Here is an 11,651-nt window from a genome sequence, read left to right on the forward strand (position 1 = left end):
GTATGATGTATGCATATAAACGAGTTCCTACCAAATAATATCCCAAAAGCATAAATAATGAAATCTATCCAAATGTGAAAGAAAAACACGTCACGCAACACACAATACATGTCTGTATAAAATGAGTCTATTATTTTTGTTACTAGATTCTAGTGACATTTTCAGTGTAAATCAGGTTTTTAAATTCGTCTTCCTAGTTAAAAAACAGAGTATAGTAGTTATGATGTATATAAACGGCTCCGTTAACTTAGCACCACCATTTCAAATTTTTGACTAAAGACAGATTGCGCTAGAATCTCTATGGCTAGCGCCAGCTAGCGCCACTTTGAGTTCAGCTAGCGCTATTATTGATTTTTCAGAAAAGCTCTTGACTTTCGGGGGGTGCTATGTTAACGCCAGCACCACCATTTCGTCCGATCATTTCCAAAAGCAAGCGCTGTGTTCGTCAGACCTAGCGCCAGCTAGCGCCACAAATTTTAAAGCTAGCGCCACCCCCCAATAGTGCAGGGGGCAATTTTTCCTAGCACCACCATTTTGTCTTTTTATGTAAAATTTTGACGTTTTGTGTTCTGCTGACCTAGCGCCAGCTAGCGCCACTTTGTGTTCAGCTAGCGCCATCATAGATTTTGCAAAAAAGCCCTTGACTTTCGGGGGGTGCTATGTTAACGCTAGCACCACCATTGCGTCCGATCACTTCCAAAAGCAAGCGCTGTGTTCGTCAGACCTAGCGCCAGCTAGCGCCACAAATTTTAGAGCTAGCGCCACCCCCCAATAGTGCAGGGGGCAATTTTTCCTAGCACCACCATTTTGTATTTTCGGGTAAAATTTTGACGTTTTGAGTTTTGCTGACCTAGCGCCAGCTAGCGCCACTAATTTTAGAGCTGTCATCACCCTCCAATAGTGTGGGGGGAGGGGGCACCACCATTTTGTCTTTTCGGGTAAAAATTTGATGTTTTCTGTTCTGTAGACCTAGCGCTCAAGTTAACCTAGCGCAATTATAAAGCCTCTAACACCACCATTGTGTTCGATGACTACCAAAAGCAAGCGCTGCGCTGTGTTCTTTAAACGTAGTGCAGAGCTGGCGCCCAATCCCCAACATTGTGGGGGTCCTTTTTTTTATAATACCACCGGTTTGTTTTTTCGTGTACAATTTTGCTATTTTGTATTTTGCTGACATCTCCCAGATAGAGTCAAAATCTTAAGAGTAGGCGCCACACCCAAGTAGTCTGGGACAGTTTTTCCTAGCTTTATGACTTGGCACCACTGAAATATTTTGGATTAATTTTCTAGTAAAACGAGTGGTGTGGTAGCTGAATCTGCGGCAAGTATTAAAATAAGGAAATACAGTTCAATTATTATAGAACAGAGCCATACTTTTATACCTTTCGCAGTAGAGACATTGGGACCTTGGTGTAGAGAAGCTCGAAAATTTTGTGGAATACCTGGGAAAACGCATTACCAATATTACTGGGGAACCCAGAGCTTACTTACGACAAATTTAAGTATTGCCATAAAACGTGCAGGTAACGCCGCCAGCCAGTGTAATGGGGACCACGATCCCCATGGAAGAAAATTATCATTTATTAACGAGCTCCTAGCGAGTTTATAATTTTGCGGTGTCTGTCCGTCCGTTAGCACGATATCTCGATAACTAATGGAGCGATTACGATAAAATTTTGTAGGTGGATTCTTTACGAGATTCTTTATTAAATTTGTAGATCGGAGTTCGTGAACTGGCAATGTAACCCAAAAAATAAGGAAGGGTGGAAGGCCCTTTTGACATCTCCGTGAGTTATGAACCGAATTGCATGAAATTCAATATGCGTATAGCTTTAGCCATATAAAACGCAATTCCAAAAATTGAGCCTAATCGATCAACATTCACAATGCTCTATTCGCATTTCGACCATTTATAAACCGAATTGCAAACTTTTTTATTTATGAAAGATTTCATCTTTTTTTTTTAGATTCTTTTGGAAAAAATATGAGATTATCACTAAGGAAACTATTTTTTTTGTTAAAACCGCTTAAAACAAATTGCGCTTTAATGATCGGTGGTATGTTACTGATAAGTCCTTGAACTAACGATAACCTTACCACCTTCTCAAGGGGGGCCATTTTTTCAAGAGACTTCCACTATGAGGGACAGTAATCCCTGGGGAGTTGCAGGATGTGTTGTTATTGTTCTCAGGTGTTCGACAATCTTGCATTCCCACTTCATCGGGTTCTTCTTCTCATGCAGCCACTGCTGCACCTGATGGTAAGTTCTAAATCAATGTTCTATCTGGTAGCTGCTGAAGTGGGGAGAAGCGCAGCCAACTTGAACAGTGAATGTATAGGATGCTTTGAAATAGCTTGCAAGTAACACTGGTAACGAAAACAAGCCAGATCTTCAGTGTTCTTTACTTCAAACATGATTTCATTTTTCCAGAAAATCGAAAAAATACGAAAAATGCATACTTTTACACCCTCCGTAACTCTGGAATCGTTGACTTGAGCAAGATTATACACATGACCATTTTTATTCACAATTTAATGTAGATTATTTTGGATATGGTACTTTTCTCACCAAACCCCATAGTTTTCTAAATATTTAAGAAAAACACCAAAAACTACTAATTTACCAACTTGTGTAACTTTTTACCAAACAATATGTGGACTATATACAAAGCGATCAAAAATGAGTGACCGTCGAGTCACCTTTGGAAATTTTGTTTACAAGGGAAATCGTACTTAATTTGTACTTCCAAAGGCGACTCGACAGTCACTCATTTTTGATCGCCCGATAGAACAATTTGCAGTTAATGGGAAACTTTTACTTTTGATGTTTAGGTTAAGCCGTTTTGTCGACTAATTGCACCGTACTATATTATGAATTTTTAATTTTAAAATTTCCATATTAGGTACGTACCTACGTACGGTGCAATTAGTCGACAAAACGGCTTAACCTAAACATCAAAAGTAAAAGTTTCCCATTAACTGCAAATTGTTCTATATAGTCCATATATTGTTTGGTAAAAAGTTACACAAGTTGGTAAATTAGTAGTTTTTGGTGTTTTTCTCTGTTTCTTGTGAAATTTTTCTGTTTTGTGCTCTACTCACTAAACAATTCTTTTTGTAAGTCACAGTATTAATTTCACTACCACAGTATTGCGAGCTAAATCGTTTAGAACAGAGCGCAGTGCAAAATTTGAAAATTTCAACGAACGTACCTACTCATAACCTATATAAAGTCGTTAAATCAATCAGCATATTTGTTAATTCTGCTAAAAAACAAAGAAGCAGTTCTTATATACTTATGTGTAATTTCCGTAGCTAACTAATTTTTATGGTGCAAATAAGGCATATGTATTTTATATGATTAATACACTCCATTAATATACGACCAATCAACTAGGTGATTGTTTCAAATTCTAACCAATCAGATGATTTTTTATCTGATTAAATGCTAGGTAGCTTTTTACAGCGATAAAAATGCGTGTAGGAATACGTAAAATTTGTAGTGGTTGTAAAATTTACTGTCTTTTATTAATCTCCCTAAAATACACTCGACCTTGGTCAGGATAATTTTATTTTTAATTCACTCAAATTTTGTTGCCTCCTGGAGAAAAACTCTCGATCAAAAGCATAATATTAATAAAATCGCTCCAGCTAAAACTGTCGCGATTTTATCACACCTTTGGTTTCGAGTTTTTTTTCGTTGCAACAAAACTTTCGTATAAAAATAAAATTATGCGATTAAAAATCAAGCTCTTGTGTATTTACTCTCGATAAATTATATACCTATGTACGTCACGTCGACTACTATCTAAAGGTGTTTTTTTTAACAATGCAGATTTACTAACATTCACACAATTGACGCGCCTGTAAACCCTTGATGTGACAAATAATTTACAACTTTTGCGCATTTCTAAAGGATTTAAGTAAGTTTGTACCTGCATACCTCACCGTCAGTTTACTTCGAAATGAAGGGTTACAATCTTGCTACTTTATATACAAATTTTAGTATTTTTATTGGAACTTTTTACTTTACACAGAACGATGAATCCAAAAAGTAAAGGACTTCAAATTGAAATAATTTGATTATTATTTCCGACCCTAAGAGGGACAGATTTGCACATTGGGGTTTAAAAAAGGTAAAGAGTTTGACCATCCCAGATGCGGTGTCTGTCCGTTAGCACAATAGTTCGATAACGAATGGACCGATTACGATGAAATGTTGTAGTTGGATTCTTTATCAAATTTGTAGATCGAAGTTCGTAATTGGTAATGTATCCCAAAAAATAAGTAAGGCCCTTTTGACATCTGCGTGAGTTTTGAACCGAATTGCATAAAATTCAATATTTGTATAGCTTAAGCTATATAACACGCAATTCCAAAAATTGAGCCTAATCTATCAACATTCACATCGACGTGTAAATAAATATAGAAAACGAGCTCCTGGGTAAGGCTACAGCATGTGCAAAACCGAATTTTGAACTTGGTGTTAGTTTTGCTTTTATTTAATGTGTATATGTATGAAATTTCATTTAATTGCTTCCATAAATAAGAAAATTGGCACCACACATCATGCACAAAACCAAATTTTGAAACTGGCGTTAAATTTGCTTTTATTCCAAGTGGCTATATGTATCAAATTTCTTTTAAATGCTTCCATAAATAAGAAAGTTTTCAATCCGGTTTGTAAATGGTCGAGATGCGAAAAGAGCACTGTGAATGTTGATCGATTAGGCTCAACTTTTGGAATTGCATTTTATATGGCTAAAGCTATACACATACTGAATTTCATAAAATTCGGTTCATAACTCACAGAGATGTCAAAAGTGCTTACTTTATTTTTTGGTCTACATTGCCAATTCACGAACTCCGATCTACAAATTTGATAAAGAATCCATCTACAGAATTTCATCGTAAACGGTCAATTCGTTATCGTTATCAAGATATCGTGCTAACGGACAGACGGACAGACACCGCAAAATTATAAACTCGCTAGGATTTATAATTGCGCTAGGTTAACTTGAGCGCTAGGTCTACAGAACAGAAAACATCAAATTTTTACCCGAAAAGACAAAATGGTGATGCCCCCTCCCCCCACACTATTGGAGGGTGATGGCAGCTCTAAAATTTGTGGCGCTAGCTGGCGCTAGGTCAGCAGAACACAAAAAGTCAAAATTTTACCCGAAAAAACAAAATGGTGGTGCTAGGAAGAAATGCCCCCCGCACTATTGGGGGGTGGCGCTAGCTCTAAAATTTGTGGCCTCTGACGAACACAGCGCTTGCTTTTGGAAATGATCGGACGCAATGGTAGTGCTAGCGTTAATATAGCACCCCCCGAAAGTCAAAAGCTTCTTTGTAAAATCTATAATGGCGCTATCTGAACTCAAAGTGGCGCTAGCTGGCGCTAGGTCAGCAGAACACAACACGTCAAAATTTTACATGAAAAGACAAAATGGTGGTGCTAGGAAAAATTGCTCCCCTCACTATTGGGGGGTGGCGCTAGCTCTAAAATTTGTGGCGCTAGGTCTGACGAACACAGCGCTTGCTTTTGGAAATGATCGGACGCAATGGTGGTGCTAGCGTTAACATAGCACCCCCCGAAAATCAAGGGCTTTTCTGCAAAATCTATTATGGCGCTAGCTGAACTCAAAGTGGCGCTAGCTGGCGCTAGCCATAGAGATTCTAGCGCAATCTGTCTTTAGTCAAAAATTTGAAATGGTGGTGCTAAGTTAACGGAGCCTATATAAACAGGTTGCCAATGGTTAGTGGTTTATTCACATAGAAAATCATTAAAACTAAACCAGGGTTGAAGCTCTGTAAACAGAAAAAACTTTGAAAAAAAACTATTATTCATGGCAGAAGCCGTCGCAAGCGTACAGGGGAGAGCAAGGCATGTTTTGTTTGATGCATCTACATCTTCCTTCAGTGCAGCCTTTTTTTGCAGCCGCACTTTATGAAAAGTCGAACCCCAGTCGGACGGATCTGGCAATAACTGCTGAACCTGCAACGCGATTCGAACTAAGAAAGTTTTGCATTGCTTTAAAAACAAGACGTGCCTTGTTGGATGGATCTTGCAAATATCTCCGTTTTTCTTGATGAAGAGGCATTTTCTGCATTCATTGACGTCTTTTTCTTACGATGATCTGTCGTAGGTACATTTTCGCAACAAATAAAGCAAGGTTAGGTTACTTTATTACCTTGCTGATAAATAATTCTAGAGGCAAAACATTGACCTCCGCGCCTGTGTTAACTTAAGTGCAATAGAATTACCTTCAATTAGTACACTCTGCATCCATACCGTTTCATCATTTAGATTGATCATGCTAATACATTTAGTAACAGAGCTTACATAAAATTCATTTAGCGTCTCTTCTTCTTCTTCGGCTTTAACATCATGAATTTGTTTCTTTTCCTCCTTGAATTTTTTGCAGACTGCAGTAATAGTACTCGTACTTTGTGTACCAGAAGATACCACTTCCTGAGGCCCGGAAAACAACTTTCGTGCCGTGGTGCACACAATATTTTGTATCCTATACACTTACAATTAAAGTGATGCACGTATGCCTAGATCATATTAAATATTCCATAGAATTAGCCTACAGCCACTAAATGTGTTCCAACATATGTGAATGTGAGAGAGATAGCCAATAAGCCAACAACGAGGCCAACAATAGCCGATCGCGAACTGAAATTGACATTCCCGGCATTTCATGGCGTGCGGCGTATTATAAGTGATTTTTTTGTTACACTTGCCACGGGTCTTTCCATATGCGAGACACTGCCCTTTTGCATGTTTGCCCCGACCGAAAAACCCTGATATAGTGAGTGTCACAACCTGTAATGGCGTAAAACACCGGAGGGGCAGCAGCTCTTGATGGACCTGACAGGAATCGAATTTGTATTTATAACATATAAACAGTTAAAAGCAAACAAAAGCTTTTGTGAAAAAGCTACTCACCTAAGTATGTTGCAATCGAGTGCACAGACACATATTGCTGGTTAATACATTGTACTAACACTAGACCACTCTTTAAGATTTAAAAAACAAGTATCTGAAATGATTACAAAAGCATACGTGAAACTTAAACTAATTTTTAATAATCGTCATCTTTTTAATCAAAACACAAAAATTCTGCTATGTGACTCTTTGGTGCTGACACAATTCAATTATTGTGACAGTGTTTATGGACCTTGTCTAGACATTTCTGATAGGAATAAAATTCAGCGTATGCAAAATTCATGTGTAAGGTTAATTTATGGAATCCGGAAGTATGAACATATCTCCCACAAATTTAATGAATTACGCTGGTTGAATATGGAAAATCGGAGATATCTTCATGCTGCCCTACTACTCCATAAAGCAGTGGCGGCTCGTGAGCTGCGTAGAAGGTAGTGCCAAATTGTGTCCCCCTCCCCATTATTTTAATAGTTACAAATTTTTGTTTTCCTATTCCAGTTATTTAGATTTTGAGTATAATTCGAATATTTATAATGCGTGACGGAAACAAATCTAGCCCCTTTAATTTCTTTGGAGACTTGTTTCATAAGTATACTTCAAGTATGCATTCCAGTAATTCATTTCGTGTTGTTTTAGATGAGAATTAGCGGATTTTTTTTTGACAAACAATCGTATGGAAAGTGTTACCTTTTTCACGATTTGTACTATCCGTTTCCATAGCATTTAGTCCGATCTATAAACAATAGCAACATTTTATTTGCAGTTTTATTAATGAGGCCGAAGTATCATTTTCAACAATAGTTGTACAAATAAGTATTCAAATCTTTATCTAAACAAGTACTGAAATTTATTAATTCTCTCAATGTACTCCTTTATTTTCGGATTTATCGCTATTGTCGTGTCCTCTTAAAGAAGATTCAGAGGCATTTCGTTTTCTAACAATATTTAAGTCCGGTATTGCTTTATTTAAAGTCTATCTTCCAGAGATTGCATGGAAAAAGGTTTATTTAAATGATTTTTTAATTTGTGTATTTTACGTAACAATTAATCCGGGAAGTGTATGTGTAATCTTACACAGAAGTAAAAAAATTGTTTGACTTATCACGACTGAAACAAGGAAAACGGCGCAAAGCATAGTAATACACGTACACATTATTCAATTGTGCTTATGAGCCAAACTTCTGATGGCTCAAGTTGTACGTATAAAACGCTACTTCGGTTTCGCTCCTCCCACCCCTCTACTCCCCGCGGAAGTCCACACTTATAGGAAAATACGAGCCAGCAGCCAGTTTCAGTTTGGCACGGCTCGACCGTATTTGAAGTCCACGGATAAGCACAAATGAATTTTTCTTGGTACCTAATTTATCAAATCATTTACTTTTTTTGTTTTAAGGTTTTAAAACACAATTATGTACTCTAGTGAGCACAATTAATAATAGTTAATTATATTTTAAGAATTGATAATTAGCAGGTTCCTTGAGGTGGTGCCATGGCTCCTTGGCTCTTTATAGAGAGCCGCCCCTGCCATAAAGTCATTAAGACACTTCATACCTGTATGATAAAATTAAGTTCAGCACTAATCCAAGATTGAAATATTTACTTACTCCTCCATATCATAATACAACTCTATTCGAGAGATCCTTTACGTATCAAATAACTAATTTATATAACTCTTTACCGGACTGGTACAAAAACCTGGATTCACCTCGATTTAAAAAATACATCCACAAAATGGTGCTTGACCGTCAAAATTAATAGTGTCACAATTTCATCTTTGACCCATGAACCATCGCAGTACAATTCATCATTTGATCGTTATCATAATTGTGTTTTTCATTTCGTCTGTCATTCCATTGCACAACGTCTTTGAGTTTAATTATCAATGAGAGGGCAAAGTGGAAGAACAGAACCAGGTGAATTCTCGCCTGTGCCTGAACTTTGACCCATTTAGTTACCTTTAGCATTTTCAGTTTAAATTTTAGTTTCTAAGATCTTTGGTTGAAATATTTGTTTCAAATGTGGTTTGTTTTTAATTTTATTATTGTTTTGTCTGAGGGTTAACTAAATAAAACTATTACCTATTATTATGGTCGGTGTTTCTTGTGAGAACTCAGGTCTAGCCTGGTTAACTAATCGCACGGATTAAAATCAAGTAACGATTAGTGTCTGTGTCTGTGTCTGGTGAAGTAAAAAAAAAAAAATCACACACGTACATTGGACATTTAGGGATAGTATGTATATTGTGTAAGTGGTTCTTTGGCTTTGCGTTTGGGTTGAATACGAGTGGGTTGTGATAACGTGGTGTGTTTCTGTGAAGAAGGAGTTTTGTGTTTTTTAATTGTATTTATGGTGTTTATTTGTTCCTGAGGTCGTATTTGTGAGGTTGCTTGGGTTTTTGGTGGAGATATTGCAGTATTTTGTGAGCCTGTGGTGCTGTTAAGGTTTTTGCGCTTCAGCTGTATACGAGTGGGTTGTTTCTGAGAAGAAGGAGTATTGTGTTTTTTAACTGTGCTAGGGCGTGTAACTTTATTGGATGGACCTGTCTTTGTAGTACATGTTGCGTTACTTGTATTTATGGTGTTTCTTTGTTCTTGAGGTTGTATTTGTGAGGTTGCTTGGGTTTTTGGTGGAGTATGATAACTCTACGTTGGTCTGCAATGCGTTGTTCTGTTAAATGCGCTAAATGTGGGTATTGTGTAATGAAAGCGTGATGTAGTTTACCTCTGTATGCTGTCCTGTCCGTTTCCAACTTCGTGATCTCCAGATACGTACTGAAAATGAAGCGATTCATCCCTTCGTCCCATTTCATACGTCTTTTGGAAGTTTCCTTTGCGCTGGTCCCATCCACAAGGGGTTGAGAAGCAGGCACAAAGGTATTATTATTATTATTACTACGGATATTGCTAACAGCAACACGTCCGTATCTCCAGCCCTAACTACAACTTTTCTGGAATTTTTTTTTACTGCGTCATAGAGGTGCAGCCTCATACGCGTGTCCGCACATGCTCAAAGGAATATTTTCTGCACTACTTAACAAGACGTTGAGAGCAAATGTGGTAACGACTTTGACATCACATCACCCCATGAACCAGCCATTGAGCTAACGCACCGAAGAGCGCTTCTTTATTGCTACTGTCGCTCAAGAAATTTGGCAATCCGATCGGTAAAGCGGTTTCAATTGAAAGTGAAACTTTTTTCCGTTGCTTTCCCAAATAGGTATGAGCTCCATCTTAACCCGTCAGGAAGTCATCCTCAACGACGCATTCAACCCCAATCGCCAACCGGAGTGTTCCGAAGTCCAGGAGACCTTAGTGCCAGCTCGGGACTAACGCCCCCCGGTGAGTTAGTTAATTAATTGTTGAGGATCGCGGTTAAGCAGTCGCGATGTTTGCTTACATGACCCTTGAGCGCGGAAGACGACCAGTCAGACTGAATGCTGCCATGCCAATCCCGTATGCGTAGATTAGAGAAGAATGTTTCTAATGAAAGGTGAGTTTACAGTAGATTTATCGCATCTTTATAATGAGGTCTGACCAACAATTAGCTCCCATTTAATTAACGATTTCCCTTGTTGTTATATAAAATACCCCTAATTACACTATAGACATAGGCATATACCAAATTCTACCATGGACAACCCTCCGTCGCACTTGCACGCGTTCGCCGAAGAGAAAAGGTTTGTGGCAGTCTTCGCTGGTCCATTAGAAGAAAATTGATTGAGGAGAGTTCGCGTGTTGTGTTAAGCGTTATGTATATGTCATAAGATTAATTAGTTTTCATGGGAACTCAAAAAGTACATAGACAGAGTCAATGCACCTACTCGTAACTTTGTATACGGATTAGTATAATAAGCTAAAACTAATGAGTAATGCCAAATAAGTTTAGAGGGTAACCCTCGATCGGTGGAAAGGTCAGAGGTGAAATCCCGTCCACGAACGAAACCCCAATGCTTAGTTGTATAATACTCGTATAGAATTAGACTGTGAGGAAAGAAACAAAACACAAATTCAAATATAATAAATAGTGATGGAATTCCATTGCAATTTCCTATTAAAACCTGTGCTACTCATACAGTATAGGTATGTATAGGATTTCTAATATGAATATTCGCTTATTATATTTCGCACAATAAAAGAATCGCATTAATTTAGAACAAAATGCAATATTGAAACAGCAATACGAACCACAAATATCTTTTGAGGTGGAATAATTCATAAACGTGGAAATCAAATAAAAGCAGAATGCTCCATGTAAAAAAAGGCAATTACACATCAAACAGATTGGGGAAAAATGCGGTTGGAATTCATATTGTTTTCATAACATAACGAGCCGAGGCTGAGTATTGTAACTGTGCCATATATAAACTGTCATATATCAAGAGCCAACGAGAACTAAGGGGTGCTCATCCCTTCGACTCCCTATGACATGATTGACTATGTTAATATCATTTGTCGGCAGATTTAAAAGCGAGTCAAGCACCGGTGTTAAATCTCCTCTTCAGATTATATTGTCCGAAGGAACCTTTTCGCTCATTAAAACCCGGGATTTAATATATTTCAGTTTTATTTTTATTTTCCACTTGTACTTCTCTTTCATTTGAAATTTCCAACTTAATTTAATCAGGCTTTATTAAAACGGGTCCAAGTCGAAATGATAAAACAATTTTAAATATTAATGCAAACGAGGAAAATTATGA

At 37.6% G+C, this 11,651-nt stretch overlaps 1 long non-coding RNA gene across 1 annotated transcript; it reads right to left on the reverse strand.

Annotated features, from left to right (window-relative positions):
• Nucleotides 1-6,490: 6,490 nt before the first annotated feature.
• On the reverse strand, nucleotides 6,491-8,792 carry LOC116182265. Its single transcript, XR_004147468.1, has 3 exons — nucleotides 8,507-8,792; nucleotides 6,956-7,049; nucleotides 6,491-6,877 (listed from the first exon to the last, which is right to left on the reverse strand). It is a non-coding gene; the product is annotated as an uncharacterized LOC116182265 (long non-coding RNA).
• Nucleotides 8,793-11,651: the final 2,859 nt, after the last annotated feature.

This window comes from Photinus pyralis, unplaced genomic scaffold, assembly GCF_008802855.1.
Source record: "Photinus pyralis isolate 1611_PpyrPB1 unplaced genomic scaffold, Ppyr1.3 Ppyr1.4_unclustered_Scaffold4489, whole genome shotgun sequence".
Taxonomy (NCBI): domain Eukaryota; kingdom Metazoa; phylum Arthropoda; class Insecta; order Coleoptera; family Lampyridae; genus Photinus; species Photinus pyralis.